Source organism: Chrysemys picta, chromosome 5 (genome assembly GCF_011386835.1).
Source record: "Chrysemys picta bellii isolate R12L10 chromosome 5, ASM1138683v2, whole genome shotgun sequence".
Taxonomy (NCBI): domain Eukaryota; kingdom Metazoa; phylum Chordata; order Testudines; family Emydidae; genus Chrysemys; species Chrysemys picta.
Genome location: NC_088795.1, coordinates 143948626 through 143969415, shown reverse-complemented (window position 1 = coordinate 143969415; position 20790 = coordinate 143948626). Strand labels below are relative to the sequence as shown.

At 49.1% G+C, this 20790-nt stretch overlaps 1 protein-coding gene across 1 annotated transcript in view; it reads left to right on the top strand.

The window, feature by feature from the left end:
• Positions 1-20790, top strand: part of LOC135984057 (N-acetyltransferase 8-like) — a 436601-nt gene that overhangs the window by 113550 nt on the left and 302261 nt on the right. The window lies entirely within an intron of this gene.

Here is a 20790-nt window from a genome sequence, read left to right as displayed (position 1 = left end):
ATTGCAAAGGCGTTCAAAGGTAGACAAAAACTCCTCTGTATCCTCAGTATCGTTGTAAATGGGACACATCCTTTCCCAGTTTTTCTCATGCGGGGGGAAGTGGAGTACCAGGTGGGGACGACTTTCTCCGCTCTTCCATTACTTGGAGCTGAAGTCTGGCCGTCTCCTGTTCCATCTTGTGAGTCTCCTGCTCAGCAGCGAACAGCTCTAGACGCCCCTTACGAGCTCTCTCTTCTCTCTCATCAGCCTCCTTCTTTCTTTGATCGGCTTCTTTCTCTAATTCCGCTATTTTCTGCTTCTCCAGCAATCGAAGATCTGCTAGCTTCTGTTCATGCTCAAATTGCAGTTTATTTGTTGCCTTTTGCACTCTAATTTTTTCTGCATCTTCTGTAGCCTCAGGTAAGGGCTGTGCTTTTGCTCCCTGATCACTGGCTATTAACAGATTTCTCAGTTCTTCTTTTGTAGCTTTCTTTCTAAAGCTTATCCTCTTTTCTGAACACAAATCTTTCAGGGCTTTTTTGCCAAGTCCCTCATATGCTCTTTGCTCAGCCATTGCAGCAGCTCTTTAACCCACAAAACTCTCAATCCCGAAATTCAAATTTGGACAGCGCGGGGTTCTGACCCAAAGCTTAATTGACCTGGTTCTGTGGATCCAAGCACGACTACACCACTGTGACAATGCGGCTCTGGCAGAACCCAACTGAGAGTGCCAACTCAGGACAAATTGCTCAAACAGGGCAGTTACAGCCCAAGGCTGGGGTTTTTCCACCTCTAAGGCAAACCAAACCAGACAGACTAAGAGGACTTTGGTCTCACCCCACTGGCTAACCGCAAGTCTCACAAGCAATTTCCTTAGACACTCCGGTTTCCCAGTATCACCACCAGTACCACTCGTTATGGGGACAAATGGTTATGAAAACCAATACCCCAGTAAAAGAAAAAAGGTTCTGCTGATCCCAAAGGACCAAGCCCCAGACCCAGGTCAATATACAAATCAGATCTTACCCACAAATCACGCTGTTGCCAATCCTTTAGAATCTAAAATCTAAAGGTTTATTCATAAATGGAAAAAGATAGAGATGAGAGCTAGAATTGGTTAAATAGAATCAATTACATACAGTAATGGCAAAGTTCTTGGTTCAGGCTTGCAGCAATGATAGAATAAACTGCAGGTTCAAATTAAGTCTCTGGAATACATCCCCCGCTGGGATGGGTCCTCAGTCCTTTGTTCAAAGTTTCAGCTTGAAGCAAAGTCCTTCCAGAGGTAAGAAGCAGGATTGAAGACAAAATGGAGATGAGGCATCAGCCTTATATAGTCTTTTCCAGGTGTAAGAACACCTCTTTGTCCTTACTGTGGAAAATTACAGCAAAATGGAGTCTGGAGTCACATGGGCCAGTTCCTGCATACTTTGCTGAGTCTCAAGGCATATTTGCCTTCTCTCAATGGGTCCATTGTATAGCTGATGGTCCTTAATGGGCCATCAAGCAGGCTAGGCAGAGCTAACACCAGTTTGTCTGGGATGTCACCCAGAAGCATAGCATAAGTTTGCCATACAGACAGTATAGAGCCAATATTCATAACTTCGACTACAAAACTGATACACACATATAGACAGCATAATCATAACCAGTAAACCATAACCTTGTCTTAGACACCCCATTTGACTCCCTTTATACAAGATTTGGGTGCCACTACAGGACCTTGGTTGCAACAATGATCTATATGGTCCCAGTTTATGTCAATAACATCACAACCTGCTTACAGCATTATATTGACCGTCTAGTCCGCACAAAAAGTTACAGAACCCTGCTTAAGAAAAAGACTATTTGTAAGAAATCTAAAAGGATTAAGTTAGAGAATCGTGAGGGGACAAACATGAGATATAAAACTTGGTAGCTGTATATTAAAAAAAAAAGGTTTTTCTGACTATCTGTGTTTTGTTAGAAGGCCTTTGGCCCTTAAGTGAGCTAAAAAAGTTTTAATGAAGCATCTTGGTTTGTTTTCAAGGAGCTGTATGTCTTTTAAATAAAAATAGATAAATTGTTTGTGAGAATTTGTGTGTGTGTGTGTGTGTGTGTGTGTGTGTGTGTGTGTGTGTGTGTGTGTGTAAAAGAGACCCATTTATAGCAAAAAGCTGAAATGTATGTTGCGGTAGGGGGGAAAAATCCTAAAAGTGTTAGTTCAGACATGTGTTTGAGTACAATAGAGTTAATATAGAGATATACCTATCTCATAGAACGGCCTTCACTAGCAGGACCAAATATTGATTTTGCCCCAGATCCCAGGGGGGCAATGCTCAAACCACTGAGCTATGCTTAGTCTGTTGTGTTGTGAGAGGCTACCGGTGTGGTGCTTCTGCTTTCTCCTGTTGATATCACTCGGCTGCGTGCATGTGTTCCCTCTGTGTGCTGCCCCAGCTCTGCGCAGATAGCTGACACAGCAGACCCGACGAGAATCCCCAATAACCACAGAGTCTACTAAGATACAAAGGCCCCTCGGCCAGGTTTATTGCGACCCTGACACAATTTCAGTTCCCCGTAGATTACTTAGTCTACCGGGCATACTGCTAGAAAGTGCCGCTCGGCAATGGACTCAGCTCAGTGGCGGGACTTTCCACTGCCCCCGTGGCCGGACAAAGACACCACCCCAGGGACACATTCTTATACACAAGTACAAACAAGTTACACATCACTCCTGACGTATTGAGGTGCAACCCCTCTACGTAACAAGGTACAACCCCTCTATGCAGTAAGGGGCCGCCTCGCACCTTGTACCTGTTGGTTCGATCAAAACATCTCTAGCCATCATTTTACCCTTTTGCCCCTGTCATTGGGATGGGTCGGTCTGTTCCCTGTTATCTGTGGAATGTTCCGGTATGGTATGTCTTGGTACCATGTTTATACTGTAACTATGCTAAATGAATATGTATTTCTGCAACATCAGCCCTTTCCTTGCCAACTTCTGTGAGCAGGGCCTGCCTTTTGCTCACAGCTTACCTTTGCTTTCTATGCTAGCAAAGCCTTGACCATTACTTTAGTTTGGTTCAGGCCTCATACTGGGCCTTCATTAGGCCTTTACCAGGTTGCCTTCACTTACTACATTCCCCCACTTTTTGTCTTTTTAAGGGGAGGATGTTTACCCATCGTCCCGGAAAAGCATAATGCATGGACTGAAGATAACCCAGTGGGCTAAACACTGTGAGGTGGTTACCCTATTTTTACTATCCATACACTCATGCCCCATCCGTCTGTCCAGTCTGCACATTCCCTCGTACGACTGGCAGACAGCTTTTATGATCCAATTAGTTTTTCAATCCCATATGGTGGGCCTGGGAATGTTAGGCCCGGGACCACACATATGTGGGGTTTGGCAGTCTCTCGGATATCTATCAAGGGCTTTGTGGAGACATACAAACTATGCCCGGAATAGAAAATTATATGGCAAAAAATATATGACATATATAACTTATCTTAACTTATCTATTCCTAAATGGGAATATATATGGATATATAGATTTAATTACTATACTTTAACTCCTTACTCTATGAAACAACTTATTTACTGATAAATGAAAACATGCATAAATATATGTATTTAATTCTTGTGCCTTAACTCCTTACTCTGTGAAATGACTATTTGGGTGTACAATCGCAGTGTTGATTGCCATTTTCATTCTCTTATTTACTCGACCTTGTAACTTGGCGCGTCTCGTTTGACGGATCATGTAGCAACACATTCCTATTAAAACCATCACAGTTAGGGCCTGGATTCCCATGAGGATGATGCTTAGAGTACGAACTACTGGGTGTAAAGTTACATCCTCGGGGATTGCCCACCAGGGTGTTTCCACTGCCTGTTGAACCTCGTCCACTTCACGCATTTGCTGTTGTATTAAGTGGGCTATTGGTATTAGGGACTCCTTCGTCCTGGTTACTAAGTCATGTATGTCCAACTGTAAGAACTTTACAGGTGGAAACAGATCAACTAGTAACTTTTGCAGGTGTTCATGAATGATGACCGTTTCAGTGACAGCCTTACCCCTTTTTGTTGGCCAAAAGGCATGGGCTCCTATTTGGATAGTGCCAGTGACTGGTACACAAAATCCTGCCTCACTTGCAGGGCAGGTGTTACCATCTATAGAGAAATTGTAGTACCCTATGGCACAGGCCATATCCTGAATGCGCACCACCTCCTTAACCAATTCCTTTTCTACCAGCCGTGCCCAGCCTTTTTTAGTGGCATTAATATCAATTTTGGCATAGCACTCACACAGCCACCATCCATTAAATTCCAAGTCCCATCAGGTTTTTTAACGGGCCAAATCGGTGCCGCGTTAGGCGCCAAACACCTTCTGATTAGATTTCTTTTTTCCAATTCTGTTATTACTTGCCGTAATGATTCCTTTGCCTCCTGAGGTATTGGGTACTGTTTTATAAACGGAGGTGTATTTCCTTCTAATGTAACAGAAGTTTGCATTTCACCAGTGTCTAGAGAATCTACTGCCCAGACAGTTTGAATTTTACTCCACCAGCTCTCCCAACCTTTTGGTGCAGGAGGCGGTTGTTTGGGTCTTATTGCTTTTATTGTCTGTGTGGCCAGTCCCATAGGGATTAGAATTGCATCATTAGTGTCCTGCATTACAGTGAGATTCTGTCTAATACACATATTGGGAAAATCCAAGACCAATCCCAAACGTCTAATTGTTTGTGCCCCGATTAGATTTTCTCTCCCTGCCACAGCACACTTCTCCTGAATAGTATGCATTCCAAACTGGAGGGGAAGGGTTTTAACATTATACGTCTGATTAGTTCCAGATATCCCCTGTATTTGCACCGACTCTCCAGTTGGATATGGATTAAAGTCATCTTTTACAATAGGAATTCGAGCCCCCGTATCCACCAAAAAATCTACTAGCCCCTCCCCGACTCGAATGCTTAAATGGGGGCGCCCCCAGACATCGACTGTCATGGGTTGCTGAAAGATGCATTCCGAGTCGTGGATAGGGCTGTCCTATGCCACTAAATCAGTAGCGATTGGGTCGTTCAGTCCAGTTGCCAGGACCGTCGCCCTAGCTACCTTCGTCACTGTTTTATCCTTCTCCTGTTGAGATTCCTTCCCAATCATACACACCTGCAGCTGTGCCTGCAGCCTTTCAATCTCTCCTTTAAGATCTGAGTTTTCCTGTTTCAAAACTCCAGACGGTACCCACGCACTCTCTCTATCACCTTCTCTCGTTCTATTTGATCCACGACCTCTCCAACCCCGGCCACGACCACGGGGAGAGTATCCAGGACCCTCTGTTTTCCATTGTCCTAATTGAGTACGCAGCTCCTTGACAGGAGTTCCTTCCTGCTGTTTAACTGCCGTTTCCACCTTTGCGATCCATTCATCCCAAGGTACCTCTCTACCTCCATTCTCACACCAAGCATTCATCCAGTCTAACACACTGGGAGGCAGCGCCTCCAAAACAATGTGCTTCAAATCTTCCATGTTAGCAACCCCTGCTGATAATCTAAGATAGGTTTGAATCCTTTCTGCCAGCTTAGCCGGAGCCTCCCCTGGCAACCTGGCCATCCCTTTAAGGGTTGCTAATTCACTAGATAACTTAAAGTGCTTCTGCACTACACGTTTAAGCATCTGTGCAACATCATTATCAAAACCAAGGGTATGACAGTTGACGGGCCCCAAAAGCGTTTGTACCAGAATTGGTTCCTGCAACATGTCAATTCCTACTGCTTTGAGTAACTGCTCGCCTTTATGGAGCCATGCCATAAACTCATTGAAATTGTCAGTGGGGGGAGGTCTAACAGCTCCGGCTAATGCAGTTAGTTCATTTATCTTTAGAGCGTCGAGCCTGGCTGTTAAGCCGCTCACGCGGGGTTTGTGGGAGGCACTTTTAGATTCGTGATCTTTTTCCCTGTCTGCATAAGCACGACGGGGCCATGGCTCTCTTAAATGGTCAGCTAATTTTTTTGCTTCAGTTTCCACTGCATCCCATAACCTTAAAGTGGGGGGACTATTTAAGGGAGTGCGTGGGGTTTTATCAAGGGTAAGGGGGGCAATATGATTTTCACCAGGGCTTATAGTCCCATCTTCACCCACTTCTCCTGTTTTTACTGGAATTGATCTAGGTTTCGGGGAGGGCTTGCCCAAAACCTGGCTTGCATCATACGGTGGCGGTTGCGGTGCGGTAGCCCCTGCCCATGGGTCATGGCCGGATGTTTTAACAGAGTCATTCCACATGTCCCCATTGCAGCATCCATCCCAACTGTCCCATGTTCCACCTCTTAACTTGGCAAGAGCTACCTGTTTCCATTTCTGTCCCCACTCCTCAGGCACTATAAAAGCGCTTGAAGAACATTGAACCCCAGGGGACGGTGCTTTTTGCTTCTGCAGGTTTTCTACAGCTGTTTCCAATTTTTTATTTTCCTGCTTCACTTGCTCGAGCATATCATGAGTTTGGACCGCCTGTTGCCCTGCTAACAGAGCTTGGGCTTTCCAGAGCTCGACTGCCCGGGTTACCTCTTCTACTTCTCCTGTTTTTTCTGTGACTTGTTTGGCCAGCATTCCAGCATGCTGCCTGAGCCATCTCACTGCCAGAGACATCAATTGCAAAATTCTTGCTTTTTTACTCTTATTACTGTTTCTCAGAGCCTCGGTTTCTACCATCGCTCTACATAAGCCAGTCCATGTTTCCCCACTCTCTTTTTTAAATTCATATGGACCCCCCTTACTGGCAATCCAGCGGGTCCAACAATCATCAAACTCCGTGGGGATCATGAGGGAGGGGATAAGGGGGTTCCCTAGCTCGAGGTTTACTGCCATGTTAGATCTCGATTCCTACCACGGCAGTTTTGCTTACTCACCAGATCAGCGGTCGGGGTCACCAGTGTTGTGAGAGGCTACCGGTGTGGTGCTTCTGCTTTCTCCTGTTGATATCACTCGGCTGCGTGCGTGTGTTCCCTCTGTGTGCTGCCCCAGCTCTGCGCAGATAGCTGACACAGCAGACCCGACGAGAATCCCCAATAACCACAGAGTCTACTAAGATACAAAGGCCCCTCGGCCAGGTTTATTGCGACCCTGACACAATTTCAGTTCCCCGTAGATTACTTAGTCTACCGGGCATACTGCTAGAAAGTGCCGCTCGGCAATGGACTCAGCTCAGTGGCGGGACTTTCCACTGCCCCCTCAGCCGGACAAAGACACCACCCCAGGGACACATTCTTATACACAAGTACAAACAAGTTACACATCACTCCTGACGTATTGAGGTGCAACCCCTCTACGTAACAAGGTACAACCCCTCTATGCAGTAAGGGGCCGCCTCGCACCTTGTACCTGTTGGTTCGATCAAAACATCTCTATCCATCATTTTACCCTTTTGCCCCTGTCATTGGGATGGGTCGGTCTGTTCCCTGTTATCTGTGGAATGTTCCGGTATGGTATGTCTTGGTACCATGTTTATACTGTAACTATGCTAAATGAATATGTATTTCTGCAACATCAGCCCTTTCCTTGCCAACTTCTGTGAGCAGGGCCTGCCTTTTGCTCACAGCTTACCTTTGCTTTCTATGCTAGCAAAGCCTTGACCATTACTTTAGTTTGGTTCAGGCTTCATACTGGGCCTTCATTAGGCCTTTACCAGGTTGCCTTCACTTACTACATGTTGAACTGAATGGGTTTAACCACTCACACCCCTCACTGAATAGCCAGGGTGGCTGCAATTACTTACCCTTGTTGCTTTAGGGTTACATTTGATGGGAGTGCACCCATAGTAAGGGGTGGGTGGGGGTGGATGGTGAGTTCTGCTTAATATGAAATGAAATTAAACCTCAGGAATTCACAGATGCTATTGGACAGTTTAAATATAACCCCTGGGGTTGGTAGAGCACTATTGGCCAGTTTAAAAGACCCAGGAGTTGGTGGAATGTTATTGGACAGTTTAAATATAACCCCTGGGGTTAGTAGAGCACTATTGGACAGTTTAAAAGACCCAGGAGTTGGTGGAATGCTATTGGACAGTTTAAATATAACCCCTGGGGTTGGTAGAGCACTATTGGCCAGTTTAAAAGACCCAGGAGTTGGTGGAATGCTATTGGACAGTTTAAATACAGCCCTGGAGTTGGATGAATGCTATGGGTCATTCTTTCTAGGAAACAACCCCACTCCCAAACTTTAAGCATGAAAGAAACATGTTTTTAAAAAACAACCAAGCCCCAAGACATTCATTGATATCTGCAAAGGCCCCCCACTTGGAAATGGGTACTGTTTAATACTGTAAGAAAACCACAAATGTATTTTAACTTAAAGGGGGGAAAAAAGAAAAAGAAAAAAAAGCCCTGTTGTGCAGACAACATGCTTTCACTACCCCAGATCACAAAAGGGAATGCTATGGGCAGGGTTTAAGATCAGCAAGGATTTCACTGTTTAGCCAAGCTGGTCACCTGCCAAGCTTGTCGCCTGCCATATTTACTGTTCTTTCTACACATTGGGATGTTTTTTTCCTGCAACCGCAATAAGGATTCTTTAAAATACAGCCAGCTCTCCTGGACCCCTTTGCCCTTCATGTTATTCTCCCAGGGGATCCTGCCCATATGTTCCCTGAGGGAGTCAATGTCTGCTTTTCTGAAGTCCAGGGTCCGTATTCTGCTGCTCTCCTTTCTTCCTTGTGTCAGGATCCTGAACTAGACCATCTCATGGTCACTGCCTCCCAGGTTCCCATCCACTTTTGCTTCCCCTACTAATTCTTCCCGGTTTGTGAGCAGCAGGTCTAGAAGAGCTCTGCCCCTAGTTGGTTCCTCCAGCACTTTCACCAGAAAATTGTCCCCTACACTTTCCAAAAACTTCCTGGATTGTGTGTGCATCGCTGTATTGCTCTCCCAGCAGATATCAGGTGTCTTCCAGGGCTTGCAGTTTACTTGCTGCCTTTTGCATTCTAATGGCTTCTGCAGCTTCTGTAGCCTCAGGTAAGGGCTGTGCTCCTGCCTCCTGATCACTGGCCATTAACAGATCTCTCAGTTCTTCATTTGTAGCTTTCTTTCTAAAGCTTATCCCCTTTTCTGAACACAAACCTTCCAGGGCTTTTTTGCCAAGGCCTCATATGCTTTTTGCTCACCCATTGCAACTGCTCTTTAACCAACCAAACTCTCAATCCCAACATTCAAATGTGGATAGCGTGGGGTTCTGACCCAGAGCTTCATTGACCTGGTTCTGTGGATCCAAGCACGACGACGCCACTGTGACGATGCTGCCCGTGGGAGCCAGCTGAGGTCACTCAATCAGGGTGAACTGCAAACAGAATGGGGCAGACAAACCCCAAACGCTGGTGGATCTTCCAATACTTAGATTTACCAACCAGCACAAAACAGCTTCTGTAGAACCTCACTGGTTACTCAGAGTCCAAACAACGCAGTTCCCTTAATGTGCCCAGCCTCAGGCCTCCGTCCAGACACACACATCAGATATGATGATGATTACGGAAAATCTGATCTCATCATATAAAAGAAAAGGTTCTTCCAACCCCAAAGGATATAACTGGACACACCCAGGTCCAATTATAACTTAGATCTTACCCAAAATACACGCTAATAGCCAATTCTTATTAACTAAGCTAAAATTTATTAAAAAAGAAAAGAGAGAGAGTGCTGGTTAAAAGATCAATCTACAGACAGACTTGAATTCAATTCTTGAGGTTCAGATGCATGGCAGAGATGAGCCTGTAGTTGCCAAAAGTCCTTTTAGAAATAGTCCATAGGTTATAGTCCAATGTCCATATTCAGGGTGACTCCAGTCAATGACTGGGGACCTCAATCCTTGTGGCTGAAGCCTTCCCCCTCTTGAAACCCAAAGCAGATCTGAGATGAAGAAGGATCATGTCCCAAGGTTCTTATACATTTCCAGCAGCCTTTTGGCCTGAGAAAACAATAGGCTTAACTCTTCTTCCAAACATCCTGGCAATTAGCACAGGGTAATTTATCCATTAAACAGTTCAGATACAGGTTACTACAACTTTCAGAGAGACATAGAGACAATAATACTGTTTCACTCCAGTATCTTCCTAAATATTAATACTCCTTTTTTGATCTTTGAATCAAAGCTATAGCGATAGACAAGACTTGTTTGCTTACATCACAAGATTGAGCAAACATCTACCCTTTTACATCTAACAATGCAGACTTGCATTTCAAAGCTCTATTCATTTACAGATCTTCCTAACCAGTCTCTACAGTTCGGCCATAGGTCAGGTCAGTCTGTGACATAATTCTGGACTGTCATCTTTCAATGAGATATTATATCATACTCATAACGTCACAGGCAGTGGAACTGCCTAGTGCCTGGGAAGGGAAGCGGGTAACGGATGAATGGGTACAAACCGTAGCAGAGACAATAGCTGCTTTGCACAAGCAAGTGGCAACACAGCTAGGCATAGTACAGCAATACACAGACAACAAACTAGGCTGGGGAAAACCTCCTTTGATATGGGAACTAGGCCAACCAGTAATGAACAGAAAGTTTTCAGCAAAGGAGCACTCTTTGACACACACCTGGGATGGCCCCTGCTTTATTGGGAATCGGGCCAGCCCCAGTCAGTGCCGTAACAAGGACGAGGCGAGCGAGGCACTTGCCTCAGGCACACAAAGCCGAGGTGCGCAGAAAACAGTAGAGAAAAAAAATGTTGCTGGCACGGAGATATTTATAACCCGGGTGATCTCCCCCCTGGCCCCACCTGCCGCCTCCCCCGAGTGTCTCCCGGCCCCGACTTGCTCCCCCCTCCCCCCTTCCCCCGGCTGGAGCAGAGAGTCCCTGTCTTTCCTCTGCAGCAACTGCTGCCGCAGGGTCCTAGCGCCCCCCATCTCGACTGCCAGGGCAGACTGACTCTGAGCCTGCCCTTCCCCTCAGACCCTTCCCTTTTCTGGCAGGACCCTCCAGCAGCACAGGGGGCCCTCCCACCCGCAGTCACTGCTCCTGCCCCATGCTGGGCAAGGGGCAGCCCCATCCCTCACCCCCAGTGAGTCAGGGGCAACAGCAGGGAGGAGGTGCACGCAGCACCCCCCGGCACCCACCACAGGGGAGGCGAGGGAGATTCCTGGACCTGGGAGGGGCCCTAGGAGCACATGCAGAGACAGTGGTGGGGGTGAATGTGCTGCTGGGGGGGCAGGAAAGGGGGGCTCCTCCCCCAGAGCTCGCTGCTGCCGGCAGGGAAAGGGCTGGGGGGAGTCCTCCTCTCTGGCCCTGTCCCGGAGCAGCCTGTCTGCACCCCAAACTCATCCCCAGCCCTGCCCCACCCCAGAGCCCACACCCCCAGTCAGAGTTTTCACCCCCCCACTGCACCCTCAACCCTCTACCCCAGCCCTGAGCCCCTCCGACACCCCAAACCTCCCATTCCCAGCCCCAGCCAGAGCCCTCACCCCTACTCTTGCCCTGAGCCCCTCCAGCACCCCAAACACCTTATCCCCAGTCCCAGCCAGAGCCCTCATCCCCCACACCCCAACCCTTTGCCCCAGCCTCTCCCACACCCCAAACCTCCCATTCCCAGCCCCAGCCAGAGCCCTCACCCCCACCACTCCTACTCTCACCCTGAGCCCCTCCCACACCCCAAACCTCCCATTCCCAGACCCAGACAGAGCCCTCACCCCCCCCACTCCTACTCTCACCCTCAGCCCCTCCCACACCCCAAATGTCCCATTCCCAGCCAGAGCCCACACCCCCCACACACTCCTACTCTCGCCCTGAGCCCCTCCCACACCCCAAACCTCCCATTCCCAGACCCAGACAGAGCCCTCACCCCCCCCACACACTCCTACTCTTGCCCTCAGCCCCTCCCACACCCCAAACCTCCCATTCCCAGACCAAGACAGAGCCCTCACCCCCACCACTCCTACTCTCACCCTGAGCCCCTCCCACACCCCAAACCTCCCATTCCCAGCCCCAGCCAGAGCCCTCACCCCCACCACTCCTACTCTCACCCTGAGCCCCTCCCACACCCCAAATGTCCCATTCCCAGCCAGAGCCCTCACCCCCCCACACTCCTACTCTCGCCCTGAGCCCCTCCCACACCCCAAACCTCCCATTCCCAGACCCAGACAGAGCCCTCACCCCCCCACACTCCTACTCTCGCCCTGAGCCCCTCCCATACCCCAAATCTCCCATTCCCAGCCAGAACCCACACCCCCCCACACACTCCTACTCTCGCCCTGAGCCCCTCCCACACCCCAAATCTCCCATTCCCAGCCAGAGCCCACACCCCCCACACACTCCTACTCTCGCCCTGAGCCCCTCCCACACCCCAAACCTCCCATTCCCAGACCCAGACAGAGCCCTCACCCCCCCACACACTCCTACTCTCGCCCTGAGCCCCTCCCACACCCCAAACCTCCCATTCCCAGACCCAGACAGAGCCCTCACCCCCCCCACACTCCTACTCTCGCCCTGAGCCCCTCCCACACCCCAAACCTCCCATTCCCAGACCCAGACAGAGCCCTCACTCCTACTCTCGCCTTGAGCCCCTCCCACACCCCAAACCCCTCATCTGCAGCCACAACCCACTGCCCTCACCCCTGCACCCCATCCCTCTGCACCCCTCCCATCCCCAAACTCCCTCCCAGAACCTGTACCCCATCCCTCTGCACACCTTCCTCAGCTCTGACACCACAGAGCCTTGCCTGTGTCCCTGTCATAACTATAAAGGGAAGGGTAACAGCCCTCCTGTGTACAGTACTATAAAATCCCTCCTGGCCAGAGACTCCAAAATCCTTTTCCCTGTAAAGGGTTAAGAAGCTCAGGTAACCTGGCTGACACCTGACCCAAAGGACCAATAAGGGGACAAGATACTTTCAAATCTTGGGGGTGGGGAAGGCTTTTGTTTGTGCTCTTTGTTTGGGGGTTGTTCGCTCTTGGGACTGAGAGGGACCAGACATCAATCCAGGTTCTCCACATCTTTCTAAACAAGTCTCTCTTATTTCAAACTTGTAAGTAAACAGCCAGGCAAGGTGTGTTAGTTTTTATCTTTGTTTTCTCAACTTGTAAATGTACCTTTTTGCTAGAGTGTTTATCTCTGTTTGCTGTAACTTTGAACCTAAGACTAGAGGGGATTCCTCTGGGCTCTTTAAGTTTGATTACCCTGTAAAGTTAGTTTTCATACTGATTTTACAGAGATGATTTTTACCTTTTTCTTTAATTAATTTAATTAATTCTGGTGCTGGTTGCATTGTCAGTTCCGGTTCTGGGACTGGCTTTGGCTGGGTCTCTGGGATTGGATCCACTACGGCTGTTGCAGTCGTTGCCAGGTCTGGCTAAAGACACAGATGTCATCGATATACGCCACGGCAAAACTCTCCATCCCCCTCAGTAGCTGATCCACCAGGCGCTGGAAGGTGGCCGGCGCTCCCTTGAGGCCGAAGGGCAGGGTTAGGAACTCATAGAGCCCCAGAGGGGTGATAAAGGCCGATTTTAACCTGGCATCTGCATCCAGTGGCACTTGCCAGTAGCCCTTTGTAAGATCCACGGTGGTAAGGTACCGAGCACCTCCCAGCTTGTCTAGGAGCTCGTCAGGCCTGGGCATGGGGTAGGCATCGGCTACAGTGATGGCATTGAGCTTCCGATAGTCCACACAGAACCGGATCGACCCGTCCTTTTTGGGGACCAGCACCACGGGCGAGGCCCAAGGGTTGGAAAATGGCAGGATCACCCCCAAAGCCAGCATGTTCCTGACCTTTTTTTTTAGGTCCTGTGTAGTTTTTTCTGTGACTCGGAAGGGGGAGCATTTTATAGGAGGATGTGATCCTGTCTCCACCCAGTGGACCGTCAGATTAGTGCATCCAGGCTGATTGGAAAAGAGCTGTCCGTACAGATGCAGCAACCCCTTTGATCTCAGCTCGCTGGGCCGGGGTCAGCCGATCCGAGAGGGGAATTGTTTCCAGGGGGGAGCCAGCTTTTGTTCCAGGGAACAGATTTACTAAAGGGTTATTTTCCTGCTCCTCCCAAATGTCAAACACCCACATTCCCCCTGTCATAATATGGCTTCATCCTATTGACGTGATACCCCCGGCGGTGGTGGGCCTGGTTCGACAGCTCCACCACATAGTTTACCTCATTTAGTTGCTTGACAACCTTGAAAGGACCTTCCCAGGTGGCCTGTAGTTTGTTTTTCCTCATGGGGATGAGAACCATCACCTGATCCCCTAGGCGTGGGTCCACGCCATGGCATAGGCACGGGCCCATGCCGTGTAGTCATACCAGACCTTCTGCTTCCTCTGGGCTCTGGCCAGATTCTCTCATTTGTCTTTTATTAAACCTCTCCACCAGCCCATTGGATTGGGGGTGATACGCTGAGGCCCAGCTGTGCTGGACCCCACATTTCTCCCACAAGCACCGGAGCACCAATCCAATGGGCTGGTGGAGAGGTTCAACGGAACGCTAAAAATGATGCTAAAAACATTTATAAACCAGCACCCGCAGGACTGGGACAAGTACTTACCTCACCTGCTGTTCGCGTACAGGGAAGTGCCCCAGGAGTCTACTGGGTTTTTGCCTTTCGAACTGTTAAATGGCAGGAGGGTAAGGGGGCCCCTAAACCTAATAAAAGACAAATGGGAGGGAAAGGTCACTCCCAATTAAGAGTCAATGGTGGAGTAAGTCCTAACCTTCTGGAAAAGACTTGCTGAGCTCATGGGCCTGGCCAAGGAGAATCTGGCCAGAGCCCAGAGGAAGCAGAAGGTCTGGTATGACCGCACGGCGCGGGCCCGCGTCTTCGCCACCGTGGCGTATATTAATAACATCTGTGTCTTTAGCCAGACCTGGGAGGACCACGTGTCCCAGGTTAGACAAGTGCTGGACCGACTCCAGGAGGCTGGGCTGACCGTAAAACTGGAGAAGTGCAAGGTGGGGATGGCTGAGGTATCCTACCTAGGTCACCGGGTGGGGAGCGGCTGACTAAAGCCGGAACCAGCCAAAGTGGAGGTGATCAGAGACTGGCCCGCTCCTCAAACCAAAAAGCAGGTCCAAGCCTTTATTGGGATGGTGGGGTACTATTGAAGATTCGTGCCCCACTTTAGCTCAATAGCCGCCCCCATTCACAGAGCTGTGCAAGAAGGGGAAGCCAGACAAGGTGGTCTGGACCAAGCAGTGCTGGAGGCTCTCTGTGCACTGAAGGAAGCTCTGGTCAGTGGCCCAGTTCTGGCAAACCCAGACTTTGACAAGCCCTTTATGGTGTTCACCGACACCTCAGACATGGGACTGGGGGCGCTGTTAATGCAGGAGCATGAAAAGGGGAAGAGACACCCCATCGTGTACCTGAGCAAGAAGTTGCTACCCCGGGAGCAGAACTACGCGGCCATCGAGAAGGAATGCCTGGCCATGGTGTGGGCCCTCAAGAAACTAGAGCCATCTCTCTTTGGGCAACACTTCACTGTGTACATCGACCACTCTCCCCTGACCTGGCTGCACCAGATGAAAGGAGCCAATGCCAAGCTCCTGAGGTGGAGCCTGCTCCTGCAGGATTATGACATGGACGTGGTCCACGTGAAGGGAAGAGACAACCTGATAGCGGACGCGTTTTCCTGGCGAGGGGGCCCTGAACTTCCCCAGGTCACTGGTCAGAGTGACCCCGCTCAGTTCAGTCTCCAAAGGGGGAGAGATGTGACGCAGTAGGGAGCGGGGCGGATTGACCTGGGAATGTCATCTAGTTTTACTGGGACTGTCTGCACGGGGAATGGGAGAGCAGGGGATGACTTTATTTGAGGGACGATACCTGAGCCTGTAACCTGAGCCGGGAGGGGGATGGGGCCAGGTGACACGTTTGCCCGGGAAACTGGACAAAGGCTGGAGGAGGAGCCTGGGGGAGGGTGGAAGGACATGGCTGCAGTGGAGTTTCAGTTTGAAGCTGGCTGAGGAAATGGAGGGAACCCCCCAGGGTTGAGGTCTAAGCTCCCTGCCCCACCACCCCAGAGGGACCTGGCTATGGGGTCCTGGTTGTACCTACAAGCTCTGCTTGGGACTGTGTTCCTGTCGTCTAATAAACCTTCTGTTTTACTGGCTGGCTGAGAGTCACGGTGAATCGCCAGAAGAGGGGGGTGCAGGACCCTGACTTTTGATATTCTTATATCCTTACTAATATGTGTGAACAAAGACACTGTGTGTTGCTTCTCATACAATCCTAGAATAATAGAATATCAGGGTTGGAAGGGATCTCATGAGGTCATCTAGTCCAACCCCCTGCTCAAAGCAGGACCAACCCCAACTAAATCATCCCAGCCAGGGCTTTGTCAAGCCTGACCTTAAAAACCTCTAAGGATGTTGTCATAAACATACAGTTAAGGGTTAATTCTTCTTTTACCTGTGTAAGCAGAGTCAGGATGAGCTCTACCCTGACATCTGGTGGTGAATTGTGGCGAGTTTTGGAAAAGAACTTCAGGGGCTGATCTTGGTTGCGTAGGCACACCCACCCCGCCTAGCATGAGCCCACGGCAGCCCATAATGGTCACTTTGGCTGCTATGGGATCCCCAGTTTCTTTGTTATTGGGGCAGGAGGAATAAAGTGTTGTTACCCTGATTATGTAAATCAAGGACAATGAAACTCTTTTATGACAGAGGGTCTCACCATCACCTAAGTAGCACTCGCTAGAAAAAGGACATGGGTTCCAAAACCCAGTGAATTGAGAGAGGCCAGGGATGGGTATTTATAGCTGATGGTGTAGGCACTCTTTGAGGGCTGGAAATATCAATTGCACTATCTCCTCTCTCCACTATTGAATAGCAGAGCTAATTTTGATTCCATTAAGAGCCTAGTTACAGGCTGCTATGCTGAGCTCGCTTTGGGCCAATGGTGCAGCAGCACTGGGGCTCCCCTACTACAAGCTGAAATCAATAAAGAGCTGAAATCACTGAGTGCCGTGTTAAGTGGGTGGGGGGCTGAAGCTATATGACTGAGCAGCTGGCAGAGCGGTGCAGTTGGCGGGACAGTTGGTGGAGCAGAGCAGCTCACGGGACGGCTGATGGAGCGGAGCAGCTGGTGGAGCAGCTTACGGTACGGCTGGTGGAACAGAGCAGCTGGCGGAGCGGCTTATGGGACGGCTGATGGAGCGGAGCAGCTGGCAGAGTGGCGCAGTTGGCGGGTGTGACGTTATTGACATAAACTGGGACCGTATAGATCATTGTTGCAACCAAGGTCCTGTAGTGGCACCCAAATCTTGTATAAAGGGGGTCAAATGGGGTGTCTAGGACAAGGTTATGGTTCACTGGTTATGATTATGCTGTCTATATGTGTGTATCAGTTTTGTAGTTGAAGTTATGAATATTGGCTCTATACTGTCTGTATGGCAAATTTATGCTATGCTTCTGGGTGACATCCCAGACAAGCTGAGATTAGCTCTGCCTAGCCTGCTTGATGGCCCATTAAGGACCATCAGCTATACAATGGACCCATTGAGAGAAGACAGATACGCCTTGTAACTCAGCAAAGTATGCAGGGACTGGCCCATGTGACTCCAGACTCCATTTTGCTGTAATTTTCCACAGTAAGAACAAAGAGGTGTTCTTACACCTGGAAAAGACTATATAAGGCTGATGCCTCATCTCCATCTTGTCTTCAATCCTGCTTCTTACCTCTGGAGGAACTTTGCTACAAACTGAAGCTCTGAACAAAGGACTGAATGACCCATCCCAGCGGGGGATGTATTCCAGAGACTTGATTTGAACCTGCAGTTCAAACCCAGTCCATCGCTGCTGCAAGCCTGAACCAAGAACTTTGCCATTACTGTATGTAATTGATTCCATTTAACCAATTCTAACTCTCATCTCTATCTTTTTCCTTTTATGAATAAACCTTTAGATTTTAGATTCTAAAGGATTGGCAGCAGCGTGATTTGTGGGTAAGATCTGACTTGTATATTGACCTGGGTCTGGGGCTTGGTCCGTTGGGATCAGGAGAACTTTTTTCTTTTACTGGGGTATTGGTTTTCATAACCATTTGTCCCCATAACGTGTGGCACTGGTGGTAATACTGGGAAACTGGAGTGTCTAAGGAGATTGCTTGTGAGACTTGCAGTTAGCCAGTGGGATGAGACCGAAGTCCTCCTAGTCTGGCTGGTTTGGTTTGCCTTAGAGGTGTAAAAGCCCCAGCCTTGGGCTGTAACTGCCCTGTTTTAGCAATTTGTCCTGAGTTGGCACTCTCAGTTGGGTTCTGCCAGAACCGCATTGTCACAGCAGGGCAGCTGGTGGAGCGGAGCAGAGCAGCTGGCGGAGTGGCTTGCGGTGAAGGCTGCAGCAGAACCCCACGGAGAGGCGGGGCAGTCAGCCTTGGACCACGTAAGGTGCCCCTTAACATCCGGGGGGGGGGCGGGGCATTTCCACCCAGGCTGGGAGGTAAAACTCTGCAGATAAACTTTTGAACTCTGGGGCTGCACCGACCAGGGACAGAGACTTTGGGTTGTTGGACTTTTGGGACTTTGGGTGATTTGGACTTAAGACCCTGAGGGGAAAAGGATACTGCCAAACTTACTTGGGGGTGGGTCTTTTGCTCATAGTTTGTGGTATGAATCCTGTTTGTGGTGTTTCCCCAACATGATGCCGCATTGTTTCCCTCCTTTATTCAAAGGATTTTGCTACACTCAGACTGCGTGCTTGCGAGAGGGGAAGTATTGCCGCTTAGGGGCGCCCAGGGGATGGTATGTATTTGTCCCGGGTCACTGGGTGGGGCCTCGAGCCGGTTTTGCATTGCATTATTGAAACGGAACCCCTAGATACTGAACCCGGCCCTTGTTGCTGCCAACTTAGATGGGCAGAAGGGTTACACCTGTAAAGGGTTAAGAAGCTCACATAACCTAGCTGACACCTGACCAGAAGGACCAATAAGGAGACAAGATACTTTAAAAATCTGGAAGGGGGAAAAAGTCTTTTGTCTGTGCTGGGTGTGGGCTTTTGCCGGAGACAGAGAAAGAAGGAGCCATCCCACCCCTATAGGGTAGTGAGTATTTAGAGAAGGAATGAGTTAGGTTACTTTTATTTTCCTGTTTGTGAGTTCTTTTGCGAATAAGAGGGAGGGTAAATTTGGGTTCTTTGTGTAACTTTAAAGTTTTGCCCAGAGGGAAACCCTCTGTGTTTTGAATCTGATTGTCTGTGAGATTGCCTTTCATTCTAATCTTACAGAGGTATTCCTTCCACCTTTTTTCTTTAATTAAAATTCTTCTTTTAAGAACCTGATTGATTTTTCATTGTTTTAAGATCCAACGGTTTGGATCGGTGTTCACCAGGACTAAGTGGTGAGGGGATATTCTCAAGCCTACCCAGGAAAAGGGGTGTAAGGACTTGGGGAGGATTATTCTCAAGCCTGCCCAGGAAAGTGGGGGTTAGGGACTTGGGAGATATTTGGGGAAAGGCAGAGTTCCAAGTGGATCTCCCTAAATCTTTGGTTAACTCGCTTGGTGGTGGCAGCGTACTGTTAACCTAAGCTGGTAAAAATAAGCTTAGGGGGTCTTTCATGGGGGTCCCCACATCTGTACCCTAAAGTTCAGAGTGGGGAGGGAACCTTGACAAATGTAGATTCCTCCACCTCCCTAGGTAACCCATTCCAGTGCTTCACCACCCTCCTAGTGAAATAGTGTTTCCTAATGTCCAACCTACACCTCCCTGTAACAAAGCGGCCTCTGGTGGGACACAACTGAGAGTATCAATTCAGGACAATTGCTTAGAGCAGACGCTTTGCAATTCAGCACTGAGCTTTCCATCCGTTAGTCTCCTGCGCTTCTTGCATTTGATGTGTCCCGTAGCAGGAAACGTCTGCTCGCATGTGTATGTTGCGCCAAAGATTGACATGAGCTTTGCAATTCCGTGCCAGAGAATTAGATCAGGGGTATTCAACCACTGTTCTCGTAAACCTTTCCTCTTTAGCTGTTTAATTTCATCTTCATCCAGAGCATGGACATGAATTAATTCCTCCTCAAACTTCCTTTTATCACCCCCAGAGCTCTACCATGCTACTCCACATTTGTTCAGATCAAACACAAATGGATGTGAGAGTGCAGAGAGGCAGGGCTTCAGAGCTCTCCGAGAAGAAAAGCAGTTCTCGAAACGCTCTGCCAGTGTAGCCAGTGCTTGTTTGTGAACTGACGGATCAGATTGGGTTCCTTGATCAGTGTTTGTCCAGCATTTTTTCAAATGCGGGCAGTGAGTGTCGTCACATGGAGGTAACTGAGTTGACATTAACTGCAGGTGTAGCATGAATTTTCTGACACTAGCAATTAGTGTGGGCAAGAGGTGATTTTTTCCCCTGCAATGACTCATTCAACGTGTTCAGTTGACCAGTGATGCCAACGAGAAAAGCCACATCCAAAATCCAGTTTTCATCTTCTAACTCTGGGTACCTTTGAGATTTCTGAGCAAGAACCTGCTGGATTTCTCATGGCAGTGCCAGGAAACGGCCCAGGACTTTACCACGGCGTAACCACCGCACTTCAGTGGGCGTGACGAGGTCTCCATCTTCTGTTTCAATTTGGTGCACATGTTCCCCACCCGGACGGTGACGCAGGGGGCGAGCGTGTATGAAGTGAACAATCTGCACCACGTTGTCTATTACAGCTTTCGGTCTGTCTCCCTTGTCAGGTTTAGCGCAGAGCACTTCTTGGTGTATGACGCAATGCACCCCAAATATGTCAGGGACACAAGCTTACAACAAAGCACAAAGCCATGGTGTGTTCCTGGCATGGAGGGGCACCCATCTGGTGTAACCCGCTTCCAGCAACAAGGGCCTTTCCCAGCCGCTTGGCTAGTCCCTGTCCTGCCCCCTCCCCCAGGCA